Raw genomic sequence first — 24193 nt, 5'->3', positions numbered from 1 at the left:
GGAACCTTTGGGGTTATTCCAACTCTGTAAACATGGCCAACTTTGTGTAAACATGTGTAAACATAACTTGTTGGATCTGTTTCTGTGAAATTTGCTTCTTGACAGTATTTGGCTCCCATTACAACCATTAGCCTATTCCAGGCCAGATAAAAATGACTAGTAGTTAAATAATCAATCACAGCTGTGGCTTCATTAAATTCCTGAATTAAATTGAGGCTGAGTTAGGTGGGCTGAGACAAAGCCAAGATAGAAGGAAACAATAAAAACCACTCAGAAAATTGAATCCCTGCAAATGGTGTATAATCCTCAATGTTCAAGTGGACGCCATCCTTAGATGAAGATTCTGGTCTCTGTGGATTTCTTTTTGCATGAGGACATAAAACAAATTGACTGAAAGTGGCTCTGGAGCCAGGGTGCTGGAGCGTGATTTCCAGTTTCATGATTTACTAACAGTATCAGCTCCAGTGAGTTACTGTGAGGATTAAGTGAATTAATACATAAAAACTCTTAAAACAATGAATGAACATTGTAACTGCTCAGTAAGTATTAACCCAGTGCCCTTGAGTGTTATCTATTATTAATTATGTGAAATATCCCTAAAAATCACCTCAGGTCCTTTAAAACTCCAGGTGTTATTTGCATACATGAAATGCATATCTAAGCATATCATACAAGGAATTTTGACACATGTATACCAAGACACAGAATTTCCATCACCCCTCATTCCTTTTTCCAGATAACACTTCCCAAGAAGCAATCAGTGATGGCTTTTCTATTACTACATGTTAGTTTTTGTCCCTTGTAGAATTTCATGTAAATAGAATCATATAGAATTAACTTTTTGTTCTTGAGTTCATTAAGGCAGCATGTAATTTTTGATATTTACCCATTTTCTTTTATCAGTAGTTTGTTTTTATTAGTGAGCAGTATTCCACTTTGTGACTGTCACTTAGAGCTATTAAGTACTTAATGAAATATTAATGAAGAGAAACAATCTTCCTTGGGGAAAAACACACAATATCACCTTGACTTTATCTGAAAATGAAAATTACAATTATCAAATTAAATAACAATTTTTTCAACCAAAAATATTTACCCATCATAATTGCCATATAGTTCATAATTCCTTTCACATCCAGTCATAAAGAAAAATTACTTTAGAAAGCCAAATGCAAAGTACAAAAAATAAAAATTTATGATAAAGACATAAGTGTCACATGTATGACACTCTATTGATCAATAACTGGTTATTCATTAGGTACAAAGTGCGTGTGCAGGCCTTAATGTATGAGACAAATAATACTCCTTTCCTCTATACAAGACTTAAAAAAAAAAATTAATTGCCTCCATCCACTAAAAATCTGTATTTATGTTCCCTTTAAACATTTCACTAAAATGTTTTGAGGTTAAATCTTTAAAAGAACATCTCTAATGTCAGTTCCCTCATAGAAACTGCTGCTTATGGTGATTTCAAAATCAAAATGCATTTTCTAATTTATATATAAATAATGATGACCATGGTTTACTTAGATGTGAAAAGTATTAAGAATGTGTAAAGTCTGCACACAAGAAACATATCTTTCTATGTGGTTAAAAGTTCATTTTTCTAAAGGTTAATAAAGTATGCCAATGCTCATTTTTAGTTTTCAAATTCATTGCTTATTTAACAGATGTTTCTTTATCAATGCTGTTGTTAGGTGCTACAGAGTTGGCTCCAGCTCAATGTTGTTGTTGTTGTTAAGTGCCCGGTTCTGTACCATCTTCATAATCTTTGCTATGTTTGAGCCCATTGTTGCAGCCACTGTGTTGATCCATCTCATTGAGGGTCTTCCTCTTTTTTGCTGACCCTCTACCTTACCAAGCATGATGTCCTTTTCCAAGGACTGGTTCCTCCTGATAACATGTCCAAATTATGCGAGACAAAGTCTCACCATCCTTGCTTCTAAGGAGCACTCTGGCTGTGTTTCTACCAAGACAGACTTGTTCGTTCTTCTGGCAATCCACGGCATATTCAATATTCTTCACCAACATCATAATTCAAAGGCATCAGTTCTTCTTAGATCCTTCTTATTCATTGTCTAGCTTTCACATGCATATGAAGCAATTGAAAATACCATGGGTCAGGTATTACTTTTCAACACTTTAAAGAGGTCTTTTGCAGCAGATTTGCCCCATGCAATACATCACTTGATTTCCTGACTGCTGCTTCCATAGGCATTGATTGTAGATCCATGTAAAACGAAATCCTTGACAACTTCTATACTTTCTTTGTTTATCATGATGTTGCTTATTGGTCTAGTTGTGAGGATTTTTGTTTTCTTTATATTGAGGTATAATCCATACTGAAGGCTGTGGTCTTTGATCTTCATCAGTTAATGATTCAAGTCCTCTTTACTTTCAACAAGCAAAGTTGTTATCTGCATATAAACAAACCAACCAACCCAGTGCCGTTGAGTCGATTCCGACTCATAATATAGCAAGTTGTTAATGAGTCTTCCACCAATCCTGATGCCCTGTTCTTCTTCATGTAGTCCAGCTTCTCAGATTATTTGCTCATCATATAGATTGAATAAGTATGGTGAAAGGATACAACCCTGACACACGTCTTTCCTGATTTTAAACCCTGCAATATTCCCTTTCTGTTCGAACGACTGTCTCTTGTCTATGTATAGGTTCCTCATGAGCACAATTAAGTGTTCTAGAATTCCCATTCGTTGCAATGTTATCCATAATTTGTTATGATCCACACAGTTGAATGCCTTTGCATAGTCAATAAAACACAGGTAAACATTTTTCTGGTATTCTCTGCTTTCGGCCAAGATCTGACATCAGCAATGATATCCATCATTGCATGTCTTCTTCTGAATCTGGCTTGAATTTCTGGCAGTTTGATCTTTGATCAAAATGTTCAGTAATGGTAGCCCGGCACCATCCAGTTTTTCTGGTCTCTTGGCAAAGGAGGCAGTTGTTCATGGAAGCAATTAGCCACACATTCCATACCGTCCTATTCCTGACTCTCCTTCCTCTGCTGCTTCAGGTGAATAGAGACCAACTGTCATGCCTTGGATGGCTTCTTGCAAGCATTTAAGATCCTAGGCACTATGCAACCAACTAGGAGGTAGAACAGAAGCACAAAGATGTTATTAGCCCAGTTAACTGGGATGTCCCATGAAATCATGACTCTAAACCTCCAAACCAAGGAATCAAGCTGCATGAGGTTTTTGGTTAAACATAAATAGCCTTAGCTGCTACTCTTCTTTTTTTTTTCTTTTTGTTGTTGTCAATATATCACACAACTTTTGCCAATTCAACTTTTTATATGTGTACAACTCAGTGATAGCAATAACAAAGATCCACTGTACAACCTACCCTTATTCAATGTGATTTTTCTGTTATGCACCCCCCAAGCTCTTGATTTTCATTTTTTAAATTTTTAAAGTATATTTTATGGATTTGGTCACACGTGTTCTACAAGGAATAGTACCAGTCGGTTTTCAAAACACATACAATATAATTTTCAGAGCTATAAACCAGAGTTTTCACCAAATTATTTGTGATCACAGAGCATACTGCCTGGTATAGAATGATGTTCTCATGAGAGAAATATTAATATAATATAAAGATTAATTCTGCTTCCATTGTAATCTCAACAAATGCTCAGCAAACACATTAAATAAATAAATAAAAATAAAGACATCAAGGAGAAATACTATAAAGAGAAAGGAAAGAAAAGGTAGGGAAAAACAGAATAGAAAATGAAACCCAACCTGGACATCTGTAGCATTAACTGTAAAGCCAAAGAACTACAAAGTAAACTCCCCAAATTTGGCCTAAGAGCCCCAGTTGCATCCTTCAAAAGAAATGAGAAAATTTGGTGGTCTTGAAATCACAGCCGTAAAGCCAGAGGTTGAGAATTCCATATGGTCTCTATTTATCCAATGGAAGAGGCCTGGGATGCTATCCAAGGGTGCATGTATCACAGTAACTGAATTACATGCCAATGGGAAATATCTACATGCTGATAATTTTCTCTTCAACATATGTCCCTATGCATTCAAATGGGAAGCAGACTAGTTTACACCAGCATTGTTCTAACTTTTTTGCCCTCAGACCATGTAGAGTGAAAAATTGACTTTATCCAAAGACAGACCTGGCCTTTTTCCTGGCTCCTTGTGGGGCAACAGCTAAACCCTTGGAATTTCCTCACTGATATGAATATCTTGGTTAAGCGTTCGACTGCTAACCAAAAGGTCGGCAGCTCAAATCCACCAGCCCCTCCTTGGAAACACTATAAGACAGTTCTACTCTTTCCTCTTGGGTCACTATGAGTCGGAATTGATGGCAATGAGTTTGGTTTTTAGCTAGAAAGAATATCTTGGTTATTCATGGTGGGCCCGTCAAACCAAACCTGATAATTTATGCTAATGAGATGACTCAGGGTAGGATCTGTCACACCAATAGTCTCAGGGTGGGGGCTGGTCATGAAAGAAAGAGCAACCATGTGATTAATCATTTGGCCATGTAAAAGCAGCCTGACCTCAGGGGAGGAGAGAAGACTGGAGATTGAGTTCAAACACATAGGCAGTAATTTAATCAATCATGCCTACATAATGAGGCCCCAGTGAAAACTCTGGACACCAAAGCTGGGGTGAGCATCTTGGTCTGGCAAAACCCCATGCACCGTTGTCACACTTTAGTACCAGGAGGGTGACGTATCCCTGCGGATGACAGAAGCTTTGGGTTTGGAACCCTCTCAGAACCTGCCCTATGCATTCCTCCATTTGGCTGGTTCTGATTTGTATTCTTTTGCGATAATAAAACTGTAAGCATAAGTACAGTGCTTTCCTGAGTTCCATGAGTCATTCTAGTGAATTATCAAACCTGAAAATGATTGTGAGAACCCCCAAATTTGTAACCAGATGGCCAAAAGTAAGGGTGGCCCTGGGAACCCCAGAACTTACAGCTGGTATCTGAAGTAAAGACAGTCTTGTGGGGGACTTTACTTTCAGGGTGTGCAACTTGATAATCTTATTGGAGTTCCCTTTACACTCTTTAAAATTACTGAGAACTGAAAGAACATTTGTTTTGTATCTCATATCTACCAATATTTACCACACTAGAAATTTAAACAGAAATTTTGAAAATAGTAAGTTATTTAAAAATAACAATACATCCATTACATGTTAACATTAATATTTTTTATAAAATGTCTTCCAAAACAAAACAAAAAATTTAGTGATGAAGTGGTATTGTTTAACACTTATTTTTGCAAATTTATTTAGTATCTGGCTTAATAGAAGACAACTGGATTCTCATATCTGATTTTGCTCTTCATCTGTTGTGATATGTTGTTTTGGTTCAAGTATATGAAGAAAATCTGGCCTCACACAACTACGTAGTTGAAAAAGGGAGGAGTATTTTATTGGCACTTTTAGGCCATTGTGGTATTCTTCTTTGATACTATATCAGTACTGGACAAGTGGTAGTTTCTTAAAGATTAGTTATAATGTGGACACTGAAACATTATCAAGGAACTTTTTGTATTCTGTCACATGAAAATCATTGGTCTATCTTGCACTTTCAATGAATCTTTTACCAGTGCATGGTTTTGTTACATCATGCATTGGTCATTTGGAAATTACTGGTTCACTGAGTTATGCAGATCTTCTAAATGACTCATTTCATTATGTGCTATCAAAAATTATATTCATTAATACCAAATCCATGTCATCAAAAAATACTGAAAGTATTCAGAAACTCATTGCACAGTTAACAAGTTTTCCAAAATTCTAATTTTCACTTGAAGAAGCAATTTATATCTTTGACAACAAATAATATTATTTTTTTGAAATGACAGGATCACTTCACCCATTTTCAAGCAAAAAGAAAATGTATCCTAAATACCCAAATTTGAACAATGATATTTTTTTCTGTCAGTCATTGTTTCAAGTAAAAGGGCATCCCCTGGAAAAAGCAGGTAGTTCGGCTCACAACTCAAGCAGTCACACAGTCCTCTGTGTCAAGCGGTATGCAGCAGAAGTGCTGTATGTGTACACCCCATTTCATCAGGAAGAATGTTAAAAAAATTTACTCAGGGGCTGAGATTTAATGCAAGTAATAATTTTTACTGCTACACTAGGGACTGTGAGCACCTGGCAGTGAATACATAATGGCTACTAGCACAGTTTGGTGCCACTTCTTTGATTTGTTCTCAGGCACCAGTAGTCTTACCCACCATAGCTCTTGCGCTGTGAGTGCAAACGACAACACAATGAAAAAGGCAAATAACATCTCAGCAATACTATGGTTACCCAAAGCAGGTCTTGCCCAATGTGGCTTCTCCCCAATAACAAAGCTGAGGAGGGAGGAATAGCGTTTATTGAAAGCGTGCAGGCAAGGAGCAAGGAGGATTATACCTCAAATCAAGCTCCCTGCGCAAACGGAAGCAGAACGTTTTATACCGTCTCTCATAAGGAAGTACATACGATCATGGACTACATAGGTTATTGCGGCGCACATGTGCAGTAAGATGAATTGCCTTTTTCTTTGGCATGTGGGTTAGTAAACGGTTTGACTGGCTTGAGCCACACCCAGCGCTTTGAGGACAGTGGACAGGAGGGAGCAAATTCTGCTTGGTCTGAGCAGCTCCCAGCTGAGCCACACCTATTGCCATCACCCAAGGTTTTGTTTGATAACAGCTAAGCAGCGCCTGACCGTGTTGGCTATCGTGAACATAGTTTTGACCGTGTGAACCTTCTGAAAAAATTTTGGAAGCCCTCAGAGGTGGGTTGGTGCACACGTTGACATTGCCGGTTTCTTCTGAGAAAGGAAAGAACTTATCATCCACTAACTGAACTTCACCAGGGGGACTGAAGATTGCCAAGCACCAGTTCCCAAGCATCAAGTAAAATGATGCCAGGGCATCAGCGGCTAGGAACTCTACCAACTACTATCCATAAATTAAAAGGGATTTTGCCTCCTTAGCATGTGATTTTTTTGGAAGAAGCTTTCAGTGCTCGGTTCTGAAGGAAGCCAAGAGACATTTTATTGTAATGATTCATCTTAGTGTTGAGCTCAGATCAAGCACCAAAGCAGTTTTGATAAGCTTTCAGACAAACACATCAAGGTAATCTCTCTTTTACCACGTACTCTTGGGGTCTGGCTCAGAAGGAATAACAACATTCTTGGCTAATGGTTAGGAAAAATTAATAATGATTCAAAAAATGAAAACATCCAAAAACCTCTCTCAAGCTCTTTAGTCTCAAAGAGGAATAATTTTCTGTTAATCTCTGTATTTCTGTGAAGCCACTGTACAGGAAATTCAGAATCCAACTTGGATACATCAATTAGCCTAAAGAACATTGAAGTCAGAGAGCTCTGTAGGCCAAAACCCTGTTCCCTAATGGCACTCTACACAGGAATGCAAACCATAATTAAGGCAACCAGCAATACCGCCTGATAAAACCAGTTTCACAATCATTCTCACCATTTCTGTCTCTCCTGTCACAGAATAAGGCCATTTCCCGGTAAGATATTTCCTCCACTCACTTCCCTCTCCAGTGCTTTAACAGGAACTGAGGGTGTCTGCACTGCAGTAACATCAGACGGTACTGGGTATTAGCAGAAGTTATCATTATTTCACTGTATCAAAAAAAAAAAATGTAAACAGTGTTGGAACTTTGGATGCATATGGGAATAAAGACCAGAAGATGCATGCAGAAATCTGAAGTGTAGTTAAATGAGAGCATCATGAGTGTAAACTGGTATAAAAATGGTTTTTAGACTGGGTTATAGAAGACATCAAGGAGGGAATAAGGAAATTCATAGAATGCAATGAGAATGAAAATACTTCCTATCAAAACCTCTGGGACACAGCAAAAGCAGTGCTCAGAGGCCAATTTATATCGATAAATGCACACATACAAAAAGAAGAAAGAGCCAAAATCAGAGAACTGTCCCGACAACTTGAACAAATAGAAAGTGAGCAACAAAAGAACCCATCAGGCACCAGAAGAAAACAAATAATAAAAATTAGAGCTGAACTAAATGAATTAGAAAACAGAAAAACAATTGAAAGAATTAACAAAGCCAAAAGCTGGTTCTTTGAAAAAATTAACAAAATTGATAAACCACTGGCTAGACTGACTAAAGAAAAACAGGAAAGGAAACAAATAACCCGAATAAGAAACGAGAAGGACCACATCACAACAGAACTAAATGAAATTAAAAGAATCATTTCAGATTACTACGAAAAATTGTACTCTAACAAATTTGAAAACCTAGAAGAAATGGATGAATTCTTGGAAAAATACTACCTACCTAAACTAACACATTCAGAAGTAGAACAACTAAATAGACCCATAACAAAAAAAAGAGATTGAAACGGTAATCAAAAAACTTCAACAAAAAAAAGTCCTGGCCCGGACGGCTTCACTGCAGAGTTCTACCAAACCTTCAGAGAAGACTTAACACCACTACTACTGAAGGTATTTCAAAGCATAGAAAAAGACGGAATACTACCCAACTCATTCTTTGAAGCTACCATCTCCCTGATACCAAAACCAGGTAAAGACATTACAAAAAAAGAAAATTATAGACCTATATCCCTCATGAACATAGATGTAAAAATCCTCAACAAAATTCTAGCCAATAGAATCCAACAACACATCAAAAAAATAATTCACCCTGATCAAGTGGGATTTATACCAGGTATGCAAGGCTGGTTTAATATCAGAAAAACCATTAATGTAATCCATCACATAAATAAAACAAAAGACAAAAACCACATGATCTTATCAATTGATGCAGAAAAGGCATTTGACAAAGTTCAACACCCATTTATGATAAAAACTCTTACCAAAATAGGAATTGAAGGAAAATTCCTCAACATAATAAAGGGCATCTATTTTTTTTTTTTTTTTTATGGAAAGCCAACAGCCAACATCACTCTAAATGGAGAGAGCCTGAAAGCATTTCCCTTGAGAACGGGAACCAGACAAGGATGCCCTTTATCACCGCTCTCATTCAACATTGTGCTAGAAGTCCTAGCCAGGGCAATTAGGCTAGACAAAGAAATAAAAGGCATACGGATTGGCAAGGAGAAAGTAAAATTATCTCTATTTGCAGATGACGTGATCTTATACACAGAAAACCCTAAGGAATCCTCCAGAAAACTACTGAAACTAATAGAAGAGTTTGGCAGAGTCTCAGGTTATAAAATAAACATACAAAAATCACTTGGATTCCTCTACATCAACAAAAAGAACACCGAAGAGGAAATCACCAAATCAATACCATTCACAGTAGCCCCCAAGAAGATAAAATACTTAGGAATAAATCTTACCAAGGATGTAAAAGGCCTATACAAAGAAAACTACAAAGCTCTACTACAAGAAATTAAAAAGGACATACTTAAGTGGAAAAACATACCTTGCTCATGGATAGGAAGACTTAACATAGTAAAAATGTCTATTCTACCAAAAGCCATCTATATATACAATGCACTTCCGATCCAAATTCCAATGTCATTTTTTAAGGTGATAGAGAAACAAATCACCAATTTCATATGGAAGGGAAAGAAGCCTCGGATAAGAAAACCATTACTGAAAAAGAAGAAGAAAGTGGGAGGCTTCACTCTACCTGATTTCAGAAGCTATTATACAGCCACAGTAGTCAAAACAGCCTGGTACTGGTACAACAACAGGCACATAGACCAATGGAACAGAATTGAGAACGCAGATATAAATCCATCCACATATGAGCAGCTGATATTTGACAAAGGCCCAGTGTCAGTTAATTGGGGAAAAGATAGTCTTTTTAACAAATGGTGCTGGCATAACTGGATATCCATTTGCAAAAAAATGAAACAGGACCCATACCTCACACCATGCACAAAAACTAACTCCAAGTGGATCAAAGACCTAAACATAAAGACCAAAACGATAAAGATCATGGAAGAAAAAATAGGGACAACCCTAGGAGCCCTAATACAAGGCATAAACAGAATACAAAACATTACCAAAAACGACAAAGAGAAACCAGATAACTGGGAGCTCCTAAAAATCAAACACCTATGCTCATCTAAAGACTTCACCAAAAGAGTAAAAAGACCACCTACAGACTGGGAAAGAATTTTCAGCTATGACATCTGAGACCAGCACCTGATCTCTAAAATCTACATGATTCTGTCAAAACTCAACCACAAAAAGACAAACAACCCAGTCAAGAAGTGGGCAAAGGATATGAACACACACTTCACTAAAGAAGATATTCAGGCAGCTAACAGATACATGAGAAAATGCTCTCGATCATTAGCCATTAGAGAAATGCAAATTAAAACTACGATGAGATTCCATCTCACACCAACAAGGCTGGCATTAATCCAAAAAACACAAAATAACAAATGTTGGAGAGGCTGTGGAGAGATTGGAACTCTTATACACTGCTGGTGGGAATGTAAAATGGTACAACCACTTTGGAAAGCTATCTGGCGTTTTCTTAAAAAGTTAGAAATAGAACTACCATACAACCCAGAAATCCCACTCCTCAGAATATACCCGAGAGAAATAAGAGCCTTTACATGAACAGATACATGCACACCCATATTTATTGCAGCACTGTTTACAATAGCAAAAAGCTGGAAGCAACCAAGGTGTCCATCAACAGATGAATGGTTAAATAAGTTATGGTATATTCACACAATGGAATACTAGGCATCGATAAAGAACAGTGATAAATCTGTGAAACATTTCATAACATGGAGGAACCTGGAAGGCATTATGCTGAGTGAAATTAGTCAGAGGCAAAAGGACAAATATTGTATAAGACCACTATTATAAGATCTTGAGAAATAGTATAAACTGAGAAGAACACATACTTTTGTGGTTACGAGGGGGGGAGGGAGGAAGGGAGGGAGAGGGTTTTTTACTGATTAATTAGCTGATAAGAACTTCTTTACATGAAGGGAAGGACAACACTCAATACATGGAAGGTCAGCTCAACTGGACTGCACTGGACCAAAAGCAAAGAAGTTTCCGGGATAAACTGAATACTTCAAAGGTCAGTGGAGCAAGGGCGGGGGTTTGGGAACCATGGTTTAAAGGGACTTCTAAGTCAATTGGCAAAATAATTCTATTATGAAAACATTCTGCATCACACTTTGAAATGTGGCGTCTGGGGTCTTAAAAGCTAACAAGTGGCCATCTAAGATGCATCAATTGGTCTCAACCCCCCTGGACCAAAGGAGAATGAAGAACACCAAGGTCACACGACAACTAAGAGCCCAAGAGACAGAGAGGGCCACATGAACCAGAGACCTACATTATCCTGAGACCAGAAGAACTAGTTGGTGCCCGGCCACAATCGATGACTGCCCTCACGGAGTACAATAGAGAACTTCTGAGGGAGCAGGAGATCAGTGGGATGCAGACCCCAAATTCTCGTAAAAAGACCATACTTAATGGTCTGGATGGACTAGAGGAATCCCGGCTGTCATGGTCCCCAAACCTTCTGTTGGCACAGGACGGGAGCCATCCCTGAAGACAATTCATCAGACATGAAAGGGACTGGACAGTGGGTAGGAGAGAGATGCTGATGAAGAGCGAGCTAATGATATCAGGTGGACACTTGAGACTGTGTTGGCATCTCCTGTCTGGAGGGGGGATGGGAGGATAGAGAGAGTTGGAGGCTGGCAAAATTGTCAGGAAAGGAGAGACTGGAAGGGCTGACTCATTAGGGGGAGAGCAAGTGGGAGTAAGGAGTAAGATGTATATTAACTTATGTGTGACAGACTGACTTGATTTGTAAACGTTCACTTGAAGCTCAATAAAAGTTAATAAAAAAATGGTTTTTACAATACTAATAAATGGTTTTACAAGAATTGTGATAGTTGACTCGGGGCCAAATGCTGGTTGGAAATTAGTGCTCCCCCAGGGTCAGCATTTCACTCTCCTGACCCTACCAAATCAAGTTGCAGTAGCCTTGTAGCCATCATGAAGTCTACAACTTAAGATTCAAGTATTTCTGTCACCCCAGAAGACAAAGAATTCCATAACAATATGTGGCCTAACACATCATTAAACGAAGAAAATTCGTATGAGGAAGAACCAAAGGAAGTGTGGAGGAAACCTTAGAGAAGTTAGAAACAACGTTTAAATTAAAATGTTAATTATGTTCTCTCTCATGAAGTGTGTTCTAAGAAGAAAAAAAAAAAACAACAACAAAAAAAACCCCAAACCAAATCCATTGCTGTTGAGTCAATTCCAACTCATAGTAACCATATAGGACAGGGCAGAACTGCCCCCATAGGGTTTCCAAGGACTGGCTGGTGGATTCTGCCAACTGTTTGGTTAGCAGCCCAGCCCTTAACCACTTCACCACCAGGGCTCCCTGAGTCGAGAAAAGTATGTAAATAACCAATAAACCTCTTTTTTGACATTTATTCATTAATTGTTTTGTTAGATGCTGCAAGTTGGCCCCGACTCATTCACTGGGACCCCATGCACGATGGAACGAAACACTGCCTAGTCCTACATCATTGCCATGACTAGTGTGGATCAGACCACTGTGATTCATAGGGTTTTAATTAACTGATTTTGGGAAGTAGATCACCAAGTCTTTCTTCCTAGTCTATCTTAGCCTAGAAGCTCCACTAAAACCTGCTCAGTATCACAGCAATACGAAAGCCTCCATTGCAGAATGGATGGTGGCTGCACATAAGGTGCATTGGCTGGGATCAAATTATCAAGATATCTAAACTGATTGGGTGTGGAGGTTTTAAAACATGGTCACAAATTCTTTCACTGACTTTCAGTTGAGAAGTGGGGTATTTGACCCCTTCCCTTGACTCTTTTTGGGCTTCTGGCTGCTTCAACCAGTGCAGTACAGCTGAAGTGACACTATGTAACTTCTGAGGCTGTAGTTTCCACCTTGACACTGAGAACTTGGAGGCCTGAGCTACCTTGAAAGAAGTCTGACTGTCCTAGAATACCATGCTAGACTATCCTAGAATACTATCCTAGAATACCACGATGAGGGCAGTTCATTAAGCCAGTCCAGCTAAGCCCCATCCTTCAGCAACCTAGCCACAGTGCTGAACATAGGAGTGAAGAACCCATCTCGGAAGTGGATCCTCCAGCCCCAGCCCCTTGGGTCAGCTCCAGTCATTCATGTCACACCAGCTGAGACCCAAACAGTGGAGCAGAGAAGAGCTGTTCCACTATGCTCTTTCTAAGTTCCTGACCTGGAGAACCCATGGGCATAATAAAGTGGTTGTTGCTTTATAGGACTAAGTTCTGGAAGGTTTGCTACTTAGCAACGTATGATTAAAATGGGGCGGAGGGGTAGAAGAGGATTTATTAAACAAACAGGAACCCACAAACTTCATTTGTAACTGATGGTTCTGTTTTGTCTGTACTTGGTTCATTTGGTCATTTCTTCAAAGGCAGCAGTTGAATGAGATTGAGAATGGCTTATCTGAGATCAGTCAACAGAGAAAGCATGTAAAAAGCTCAGAGAGTTTCTCTCAAAACCCGTCTATATCTATTAGTAATGACTTGGTCTACTCATGGCTCTATGTGTGTGTTAACACTAAGCTTAGGGGTTTAAGCAAGACTAGGAAAATGTAGTAATTCTTAGTTTAGGGGAAGGGAGACAAAAGCAAGGTCTATGAAATGAAACATTAAAAATGACACTTAAAATATTGGTTAACTATTCCAAAAGTGAAGGTCGTGATATTTATTAACCTGTTGCTGTTGAGCCGGTTCCGACTCATAGCGACCCTGTAGGGTAGAGCTGCCCCACAGGGTTTCCAAGGAGCAGCTGGTGAATTCGAAGTGCCAGCCTTTGGGTTAACAGCCATAGCTCAGTGTAGCTCTTAACCACTGTGTCACCAGAGCTCCATAATATTTGTATGCTTCCTTAAATTCCCTGAATTTTGAATCCTTAAAATTTAGTGCCCAACATGAAACTGTTCTCTAATCCTAAACCTGTCTCAACTTCTTGATTATTTGCCATTGTAAGGACAATTACAAGAAAGACTTAAGACCCATGAAGTGAAAATCTAACCTGTGTCTCATCCACAAAATGTAAAAAAATTTAACCAAAACGTCATGATCACCAGCTAAGTTCCATGAGGGTGGGATTTTGTTTTGTAGTGTGCTGTGCCCCTCAGCACCCAGAATAGTGCTTGGCCTATAGTAGATGTTCAATAAATCTATTATTAAATAAATGACTGAACAATGAGAGGCCCTACAGGGTGGGCAACTGCAGAGAAGAGAGAAGATGTCCATAAATTCCCTGAGGACAAAAACAGTCCTCAGCGCATATTCAGGTTACTACCAAAGAAAAGTGAAATCAACCAAAAGACTATATAAGGAAGGAAGATAAGATTTCATGTGGAATTCACTGAGATGTCTAATATGATAGGAAAAGGCTGTGGGTGTGGGAGGAGTGTGTGAAGTAATCAGTGAAAACACAGTATTGGCTAAAATTTCATGGGATTGCAGGACAGGGTAGCTGTATATCTTCAGTTCAATGTTACCATCACATATTAGGGCTTCTCATTTAAGACAATCACCAAGTGGCACATAAATTCAGGCAACTGAATAATTTGTATTCAGTAGGAAAATATTTTTTCCTTATGTTTGGTGACATATGTAAGAACATTTTCCCCAATAGAGTTTAGCCAGATTCATTTCAGCTTTGTACCAGTGCCTCCAATACAAATTCACGCTAGGTTCTTTGTCACAAATGGCTCTCAAAGCTGAACAATGAAAAAATGCCCACACAACTTCATTCCCAACTTGTAAAACAGATCCATCATTATTCACAAACAGAAACACACTCAAGAATAGTAACTGTGATGATGATGATGTTGATAATAGCTACTTTTATCAAATGGTTACTGAATACTGGCACGGAGTTCAGTGTTTATTTTACTGTTGCTCACACCTACTCTGTAGGGAAGATATCATTATTGTCATCCCTACTTTTGACAAGAAGCTAAGAGGTGAAATAACTTGCCCAAGACCAAATATGTGGTGAAGCTAGGATTCATACCCTGGTCCCTCTGACTACAGAGTTGGAGTTCTTGAGTCCTAGACTACATTGTTTGTTAGAACTTTTATTAAGCTCACCTAACCCATGTCCTGCTACAAAAGTACAAGCATAATTACCCAAAATGATTTTAATACTTAGCACATTTCTATATGCAATAATGATAATATGTATTTTTTTTTTCCAAAAAAGAAAATGTTGCCCTCCTTGCTCACAAGCATGTCAACTTGGTAAATATCTGACCCACGTCAGCATTTCAGCAGCGCTGTGGCATGCTGTCCAGCCAGACTCACTCTCTAAATTAGCCCAGTTCTTGAGAACCAAAAAAAAAAAAAAAAAAATTAACCTACAAAGATGTCATTTATCTCAATATATTAGCAAAAATGTCCTTCCTAGAAGTGTGTCAAGAACTATTTAACAAATGGCTCTTTTGGTGGACAAAGAAGTGACCCTAAGAAGCTCCTCACCTCTGAGATTTCAACAAGGAGACCAGTCAGACATACAGATGAGAAAAGGGCCTACTTACAGAAGCTAAGCCTTGTCCAGGGCTCTGAACTCCACTCTCGATGGCATGGCAAATGGGAAAAGCACAAGTTCAGAAGTTCAGCAGACTGGGTTCCAATCTTGACTTTACCACTTAGGAATAATTTGGTGAACGTGGACATTGATTTTTAATCTCTCAGATCCTTAGGTTCTTTCAGGTAAACTGGCAGTTGTATAATCTACCCAAAGTAGAGTTGTCAGTTTTACTACATAAAAATACCGGAGATCTACTTAAATTTGAATTTCAGATAAACAACGAACACTTTTAAGTATAAGTATGTCCCAAATAGAGGTTCCTGGGTGGCACACAGTTTGCACTGGGTTACTAACCTAAGGGTGGGCAGTTTGAACTCACCCAGTGGCACCAAAAAAGAAAGGTCTGGTGATCTGCTTCTGTAAAGTTTATAGCCAAGAAAACCCTGTGGTGTAGTCCTACCTGTGACACATGGAGTCGCTATGAGTCAGAATTGCCTGGACAGCAAGGGATTTGGTTTGATTTCCAAACAAGATTATATTTACAGGTACCAAGGGTTAGGACTTCAACATAGCTTTTTCAGGGACGTCATTAAATCCATAACAATTAGGAACAAAGATTCTGAAAAAGGGGAGTTTTATGGGACTGCACAGAAATAATTTGAATAGTTAGAGTGGTAAAGCTATGTGTAGAATTTCCATGGGTAGCAATAAGAGTCTTATTCACCCAGTAGCTTGAGTCGTTTTAGAGGTAACCTAATTTACTGAGTACCTGTGCTGGTAAATCTATGTTAATGTTCATGATTGGGTCAGAATAAGGGGAAAGAATGGCTAAAAATGGCATGCTCTGAAAGCATTTTCCTGCCTCTTCAAAATATTTCTGAGAGAAAGAGCCCCATGGGCTTACTCCCATGTGTTGTGCTGTAATAAATTTATATCAAAGGTAAAGGACAGAGAGAAACAGAGCAAGGGGAAGGTCTTCTCTCGCAGAAAACTGAGGGTACCTGTTCTCTGATGACCAGGGCTCTTCCACCAATGAAGCAGTACAATGTTTGCTCTTCTTAAGCAACGATTCTCAAGATTTTCGCTTTTTTTTTTTTGGTGGGGGGCATTTTCCTCCATGTTCTAAATATGATTATGGTACAATTTTCTTTTTTTTAGTTTTAGGCTGTCATGGATTGAACTGTATCCCCCCTCCCCCCGCGCCCATATATCTGTCAACTTGGCTAGGTCGTAATTCCCAGTATTGTATGATCGTCCACCATTTTGTCATCTGATGTGATTTCCCTGTGTCTTGTAAATTCTATCACTATGATGTAATGAGATGGATTAGTGACAGTTATACTGATGAGATCTACAAGGTTAGATAGTGTTTTAAGCCAATCTCTTTTGAGATACAAAAGGGTTAAGCAAACGGAGAGACACCAGGACCTCATACCACCAAGAAAGAAGTGCAGGGAGCAGAGTGTGTCCTTTGCACCCAAGGTTCCTGCATGGAGAAACTCCTAGACCAAGGGAAGATCGATGACAAGGACATTCTTCCAGAGCCGACAGAAGGATAAAGCCTTCCCCTGGAGCTGGTGCCCTGAATTGGGACTTCTAGCTTACTAGATTATGAGAGAATAAACTTCTCGATGTTAAAACCATGCTATTGTGGTAGTTCTGTTATAGCAGCACTAGATGACCAAGATATAGATGTTATCACATTAAGTTCCTACTATAAAAACAGGACTTAATCCCTTTTACATGGGCAGTGGCCGTAGCAGCAGCACCACCCCTTCTCTCCCTCTCTCTCTCACACACACAGTGCCTCTCCCATACTGTAAATTCTCTTACAATTTTTTTGACTCAGCAAATATTTATTTGTAGAAAATCTGTAAATAACACAAATACTTTTTCACAATCATAACAATGTTTACTTTCTGATATTTTTTAATTTTCTTCTGGAAAAACAAGCGAAACTAAGACGTGTTTGAAAAGTGAGAAGTTGAAAAGTTTTAAAGCCTCCAAAAATGTTGCATAAACTCAGTACACTAATGTCATACTTGGCAGCTTTTAGGACACTTTTTTCAGAAGAATTTGCAAATTCAGGTCATCCATGGGCCAAGTAGATAATATAAATGAATGGAACAGAGTTGGTGGCACTTTGGTAAGCTAGAGAGCACAGGCCCCTCCGAAGAAAGCAATTAATACCATGAGAGAGTTCAGGCCTCACAGGCAGCACTCCTGGTGTTTAAACGGAAGCAGAAATCTGGACTTTTATGTGAAACGTCCTGATTTTTTACAGTAATGGCTCACTTTTCTTTTTTTACGATACTATGTAGGCCAAACAAAACATATCGATAGGCAGGATTATGACCTTTGCGTCACAGCGTATACTTCCCGACCTTTTTGAATAGCATATAGTCTTGCACCTTTCTGTTTATCATTTTATTTGTAGAGAGACTAGAATAAAATGAAATACCAGGGCAACTGAAATAAAATTCATCTCAAAATTACATGAAGTCTAGTCAATTCTGGTCATTTTGCTGAAATACCAAATCCTATTTACATTTCTAAGCATTCTGGTTAGTAATAAAAGGTACTGAGTGAGAATGAAGGGAGAAGAAGGGAGGAAAAAGTGAGGAAAACCACTACTTTGACCAAGATCACAGTCAGCTTCCAGACTTTAAGCAATAAAGTAATCCATGTGCTGGAATTCGAGAACTTCATTGCCCCAACTAATCCAACCTGGCTGTAAATTTCCAAGCAAACAGCTCCAAATACTTCCCATGAGGCTTGATGTGGTCTTTTAGAACCTCATCAAGAGGTGGCTTATGGGAGTGAAAAGTACAGGGCAGGCCGACAATTAATTTATGATCTGGAATGAGGAGCAGTCTCTCACTGGCATTCCTTAATGGTAAAGCAGCTTTTTTTTCCCTCAAACTCTCCCCAGAATAAGACCTTTATAAGGCTTTTTGTGTAGAGAATCTAATGAAAACACACACACACACACACACAAAAATGAAAACACAAGCTCTCCTGAATTAGTGATTTTTTACCCCGTGCCATTCAGCAACTATCTCCACAGACCAAGAGGGATAAAGGTCCTACTTTACAAAATGCAGGTGCTTCTGTCTATTGGTCACCCAAGTCATCATAAGACAGTTTGGAGCAGCCATTTTAGGGAAAGGTATTTGCTTTATTGGCGTAGGTGGTAAGTTACTGTTCCTGTTACTTCTTTACACTGATTTGTTCTGCCATGGTGGGTCTATCACAATTTCGTCATATTTTTTCCTACAATTCAGAAGCAGTTGTATACAAAAAATGTCAGACAAAAGAAAACCACTTTTTGGTGGCAACAAGTATTTCTGTCCCATTAAAGTAATCATTTTTGTGAGAAGCTAGAGTTGTTTTTAGCAACCTGTGAAAATAAATCCTGCTCTGTAACAGACATATCATCTTCCATCAACTGTAACGTCTGAAGTTCCATTTCATACAGAGAAGGCAAATGCTTTGCCATTTCACATAATTCTGACAAATTGCAACATCAAGTGGTAAAGTAATGTGCTTACTACACTTGTCCCATTTTTCAGAAAGTAGATAAAGAAAACTACTTTTTAGACCTTCTTGGACTAACTGTGAAGATCCTTCCCAAACTCTGCCTCCTGATCTTTGTATGGTATTTCCACAGCATCCAATCCACTTGATTATATAAACCACACATCTTCGGTGCTTCTTTCCAGTGATAAATGTGGAGATTTCTTTTTCAACACCATCCATTAGATCTTCCTTTTCATCACTTCGTTGGCATTCTTCATGACCAGCTGAAATCATATATAGTTTGGTGACATCAAATAATTTGGATCGAAAAGCATATTTTTTGTATGAGCATGTCACTATTTCCTCTATCATCGTTCTCAGGCTTGGTGGTCAAATCAGAAGCAATAAAGGTAAGAGAGGGTCCAAAAGAAGACATGGAATCCATTTGAAGTAGACTCATTTTTACTGTAACAAGGCTTGTGGCACTGGTGAAGCTGATAGTTTATCTTGCTGATGAAAGAAAGATGATCCAGTAACCACTCAGGTCCACAGACATTCTCTTCCATAAAAAGCACCTCTAGGAATTAGAGACTAGAAGTAAAACTCAACTTTCAAGATCAAGTCTTTAAATATTACGTATTTCAGTAAAAATATACTTCATACAATCAGACGTGTTTGATATGCCAGTATATAAACTTCTCACATTTAGCATTCATGTAGTAGTTCTAAGGAAAATTACAGCTTCTTGATACAAACTTCTTTTAATGTCAGAGTTGATCATTTAAAATTATCAGCCGATTTGGCCAAAGATAGTTAAAACCTGATTTTATTTCTGTAAATCCAGTTTGGTCCTCCTCTCTTCCTGGGCCCTCCACACCCTCCTGGTTAAGTCCCTGGGTCTAGCCACTGAGTATACAATCTCCAAGTCAGCAAGTCATTGAATCTTTAAAAGGTGAAAGTGCCTGCTTCCCCTGTCAGAAAAATGCACGCTGCCTTCCCAGACTCCCGTCATAAGGACAGAACCCATCTAAGTAGTGATTACGAAAGATGCCCCTTTCAAGGCAACGGGAAAAAGACTTCTTTTTCAGAGAGTCAATGGGTGCAGCCATGTTTCTGTACTGAAAGCATTTCCAGGGCAATTTTGAGGGCTCTTCCCGCTCCTCAGCAACATAGAGCTCTTAGGTCTTAAGAACTTAGGTTGAAGGGCCCAGCTAAATTTCGTAGGAGACGCTTAGGATGGCCTGGAGACACCAGTGGGCACCGTGAGGTGGCTGAGTGATACCGGCATGTGGAGTTTGGGTGACTATGCAGGGGTGCACCTAAATTCTCTTACCAATTTTTCAGGACTTCCAACAGGTTCATTTCAGTTTGATCTTCTGCTGAGTCTTCGCCTTTTCACCCCAGATATACTGAATCAGAATCGGATTCAGTATATCTGGGATAAAAAGGCAAATTCTCAGCTGGGAGTCAGACCAGAACAAAGTAGCTTTAAGCCTTTTTTTTTTTTTAATTAAATAACTATTTAGTATTCAATTATTATGACCCATTGTTTTAGACACTTCATCAGGAAAGACCAATCACTAGAAAAGGACATCATGTTTGGTAAAGTAGAAGGTCAGTGAAAACGAGGTCAGTGAAAATCCCCATGAGATAGATTGAAGTAATAGCCACAACAGTTGATTCAAACTTACCAGTGATCATGAAGATAGAGTAGGACCTGGACAGCCTGTTGTTTGTTATACACAAGGTGGCCCTGAGTTGGAGCCAACTCCATGGCAACTAACAACAACTTGTTTACAACTGAATCATGCATTGAACTATGGGTATTTTCTTTCTTGAACCAGTCTGAAAATCAACATTATACCCATCAGATCAGGAAAAGTTAAACGGTCTGATGCTACCAAGTTTCGGTGAGGGTATGGAACAGAGGAGACTTACTGCTGGGGTGAGTCTAACTTACCACACCCATTCTGAAGAGTTAATTTCTCTGGATGTGATACAGATTTGACACTCTCCTCTATAGACCCATTGACCATGCACAAAAAATTTTATTGTAGCATAGTTTGTAATAGCAAAAATATGGAAATAACCTAAAGTCTCTTCACAGGAGAATGGATAAATAAATTGTGGAGATGAAACATTATAAATGAATAAACTTTGGCTACATATCAACAGGCGTAAGTATCAAAAACCTAATGATGAGTGGGAGGAAAAAACCTAATTTATGAAATGATAAATACAGTGCTAATATTTATTCAAAAGTCTGAAAGTAAACCAAACCTGTCATTTGTTATTTATGGTTATATACTTACAAAGTAATAGTAACGAAATGTGCATGTGAATGATAAACACAAATTCAGGATCATGGCATACTTTGAGGGAGGGAGGGAGGAGACTGGAATGTGAAGTGGTATAAGAAATCTCAAATGTATCTATCATTTTTTTTCTTAACGAGGTAAATATGGCACAGTGTCAAGATTTCATAGGGCTTCGTAGTGGGAACACAGATGTTCATTATGTTATTCTCTTTACTTTATGCTAGACATATTATAATTTTTTTTTTTTTTATAAAAAGGAAGAAAAAAAAGAAAAACTTTCATTAAAAATGTCCCCTCCCCAGTGAAGCTGTCTGGTAAAGAAATCCCACTTGTAGCCTGAATTTAAGTATAAATTTCTTTTCGCTCATGGAAGTGCATCTAGCGTTTGTTTTCGCTTCTATTTTATTTTCTTGTGGCTTGAATCATAAAACTAGAGGTCTCTGGAATTTTCCAGTGGCCAGTCACTTTGTCTAAAATCAGCAGATGAATTCTGTTGGGGTGGGGTGGAGGGGAGGAATGGAGTCTAAGATTTAGTGTAAAATTGTGTGTGTGTGTGTGTGTGTGTGTGTGTGCATTGTCCTGGGAAGAGGGTCCATTGCTTCCATCAGATTCTCAAAAGACTTGCTGCATAACAAACCACTCCAAAACCTAGTGGCACAAACCACCAAATATTTTACTAGGCTCAAACATTACGTCAGGAATTCAGGCAGGGCACAGGGTGTGGCAGTATGGGGATGACTTGTCTTTACTCCACAATGACTGGGTTTCAGCTGGAATGGTTCAAATGGCTGTACATGCTGTGCATGTGTGGGGCCTTTGTTCTGGCTGTTCACTGGTTTCAATTTTTCTCCTTGTCAAGTCAGCTGGGCCTATGATGTCCAAGACGGTTTCTTCTCTCATGCCTGGTGCCTGGGCTGTGATGACTACAACAGCTTAAGCAGGCCAAGCATCTCTCTCTCTCTCCATAACCTCTCCTCATGGCTAGCTTGAACTTCTCCACAGGACGGCAGTCTCAGGGTGGTCAGACTTCTTACATGGTGATTGGCTTCCCTCAGAATAAGCATTCCAAGAAACAAGAATTGGAAGCTGCCAGTCTCTTAAGGCCTTAGTTCAGAATATAACACAGTATTACTTCTGTCTTGCTTTTGATTTTTTCCTTAATACCCAGAAAAGTGTGAAACACAAAATACATATAAATGTATGAATGAATAAATGCTTCCATTTATGCAGAGCTACTGGGTATGAGCGTTAAACATTTCAAAAAAGCACAGAATTTGAAATTATGAGTTATGGGCTTCTAAGCCACATATCCGCAGTATTATTCCTTCCGTAGAACTTCTGCCAGCTATTATGTAGAAGGTCAAGAGGGGATTATTCAAGAGAACAAAAGAGACAATTAACTCTTTTGAAAGAACCCTGCTCAACAGTGACAGAATGAAGAGGAGAGAAAGGATTATAGGCAATAGTGGGCCAGAAAGTCACAAGACCACTGGAGATATGACCTCAAGGATGACGTTAAAATAGCTCTGGAATAGACCAAACAAGAGAGCTTTTGCAGTCAGTTGTCACATCTTTTTGCTGCCAGTGAGGCAAAGCAGAAAGAAGTTAGAAGGCGAAACAAGGTGGATGCAAGAAGAAAGTATAAAGCAAGAGAGGTTTATATCTCGCTCTCTAAAAAATAAGGCAGTCAGTTTAGTTGCCTTCTGGTTGAGAGGAAAGGGAGGAAAGGCATTTGCATATAACCCAAGAGGAGGTCTGCTGGCTCACAGCTTTCAGGGCATTTTTGGATCTTTTGGGATAAAATGCATGCTTGGCATGAGTTTGGGTCAACTGGTAACCCTTGCCTTTGTTTTGCATGCTGGGATTTACAGAAAGCCCCATTAAGCCACCCAGGGATTACATACTCAGGCAGAAAGGTGATCAGAATGGAATGACTCCTCCCAGCTTATTGCCACTCAGTAGCATTGCCATCATCTATATGTCCAGGAGAATAAAGCAATCAGATGCAGCAGGATTAACATGGAGGAACCATAAAGAGGTTAATGAACTCGAGACTGCAAGTCTAATGACGAGGTCCCCTCCTGTCTGGTTGCTGTAACTCCCGGCTACTTAACCTCAGTGAGGCTCAGCGTCCTCATTGTAAATGGAAATATGTCATTGAAGAGGAAGGTAGAGTTCTGGCTTCATTTTTTAAAACCTCAGGCCTTTTCATGCCAACCCAAACCAGACCCACTGCCATTGAGTCGATTCCAGCTCATGAGTCTGTTCACGCCAGTGCATGTAACATTGTTTGGGCAAGTGTACTCCCACGACACATGTGCGCTGGACTAAAAAAAGAGACAGACAAGAATTAGGCTCATCTGCTCAATGAATGCTGGTATTGCAGGGAAGCCTAGTTAGATTTTAACTAACAACAACAACAAAATGAACATAGTACATTCTGATAATATTTTATTATAAATAATTAGAGGTATTATTATAAATGTTCAGGGCTGTTTATTATTTTTGTAATAAGTAATGCAACCTGTTGCTATTTATGTTTAAGAACACAACTCGGAAAGTTTCTTATTTAATCCTTTTTTAAAATGTCTGGATCTAATTGAAGAATATTCACGAATTCATGGTAAGTTATTGAAAACTATTACCATTTGCAAATTCTTAGCTGCATCAATCAAGATTTTTCTCAATGCTGTGCAAACAAAATAAAATAAAAAAAAAAACTAGATGCAGATACAAGTTTTCAGCTTTTTCAATTCCAAATTTTTGTTCAGTCAGAAAGCTTG

The 24193-nt window shown here is 38.8% G+C and overlaps 1 pseudogene; it reads right to left on the bottom strand.

Annotated features, from left to right (window-relative positions):
• Nucleotides 1-18238: 18238 nt before the first annotated feature.
• LOC126076286 (N(6)-adenine-specific methyltransferase METTL4-like) lies at nucleotides 18239-19658 on the bottom strand (annotated as a pseudogene).
• Nucleotides 19659-24193: the final 4535 nt, after the last annotated feature.

The sequence above is a fragment of the Elephas maximus genome, chromosome 4 (genome assembly GCF_024166365.1).
Source record: "Elephas maximus indicus isolate mEleMax1 chromosome 4, mEleMax1 primary haplotype, whole genome shotgun sequence".
Classification (NCBI taxonomy): Eukaryota; Metazoa; Chordata; class Mammalia; order Proboscidea; family Elephantidae; genus Elephas; species Elephas maximus.
The sequence above is the reverse complement of the archived record's forward strand: the minus strand, read 5'-3'. Positions and strand labels throughout refer to the sequence as shown.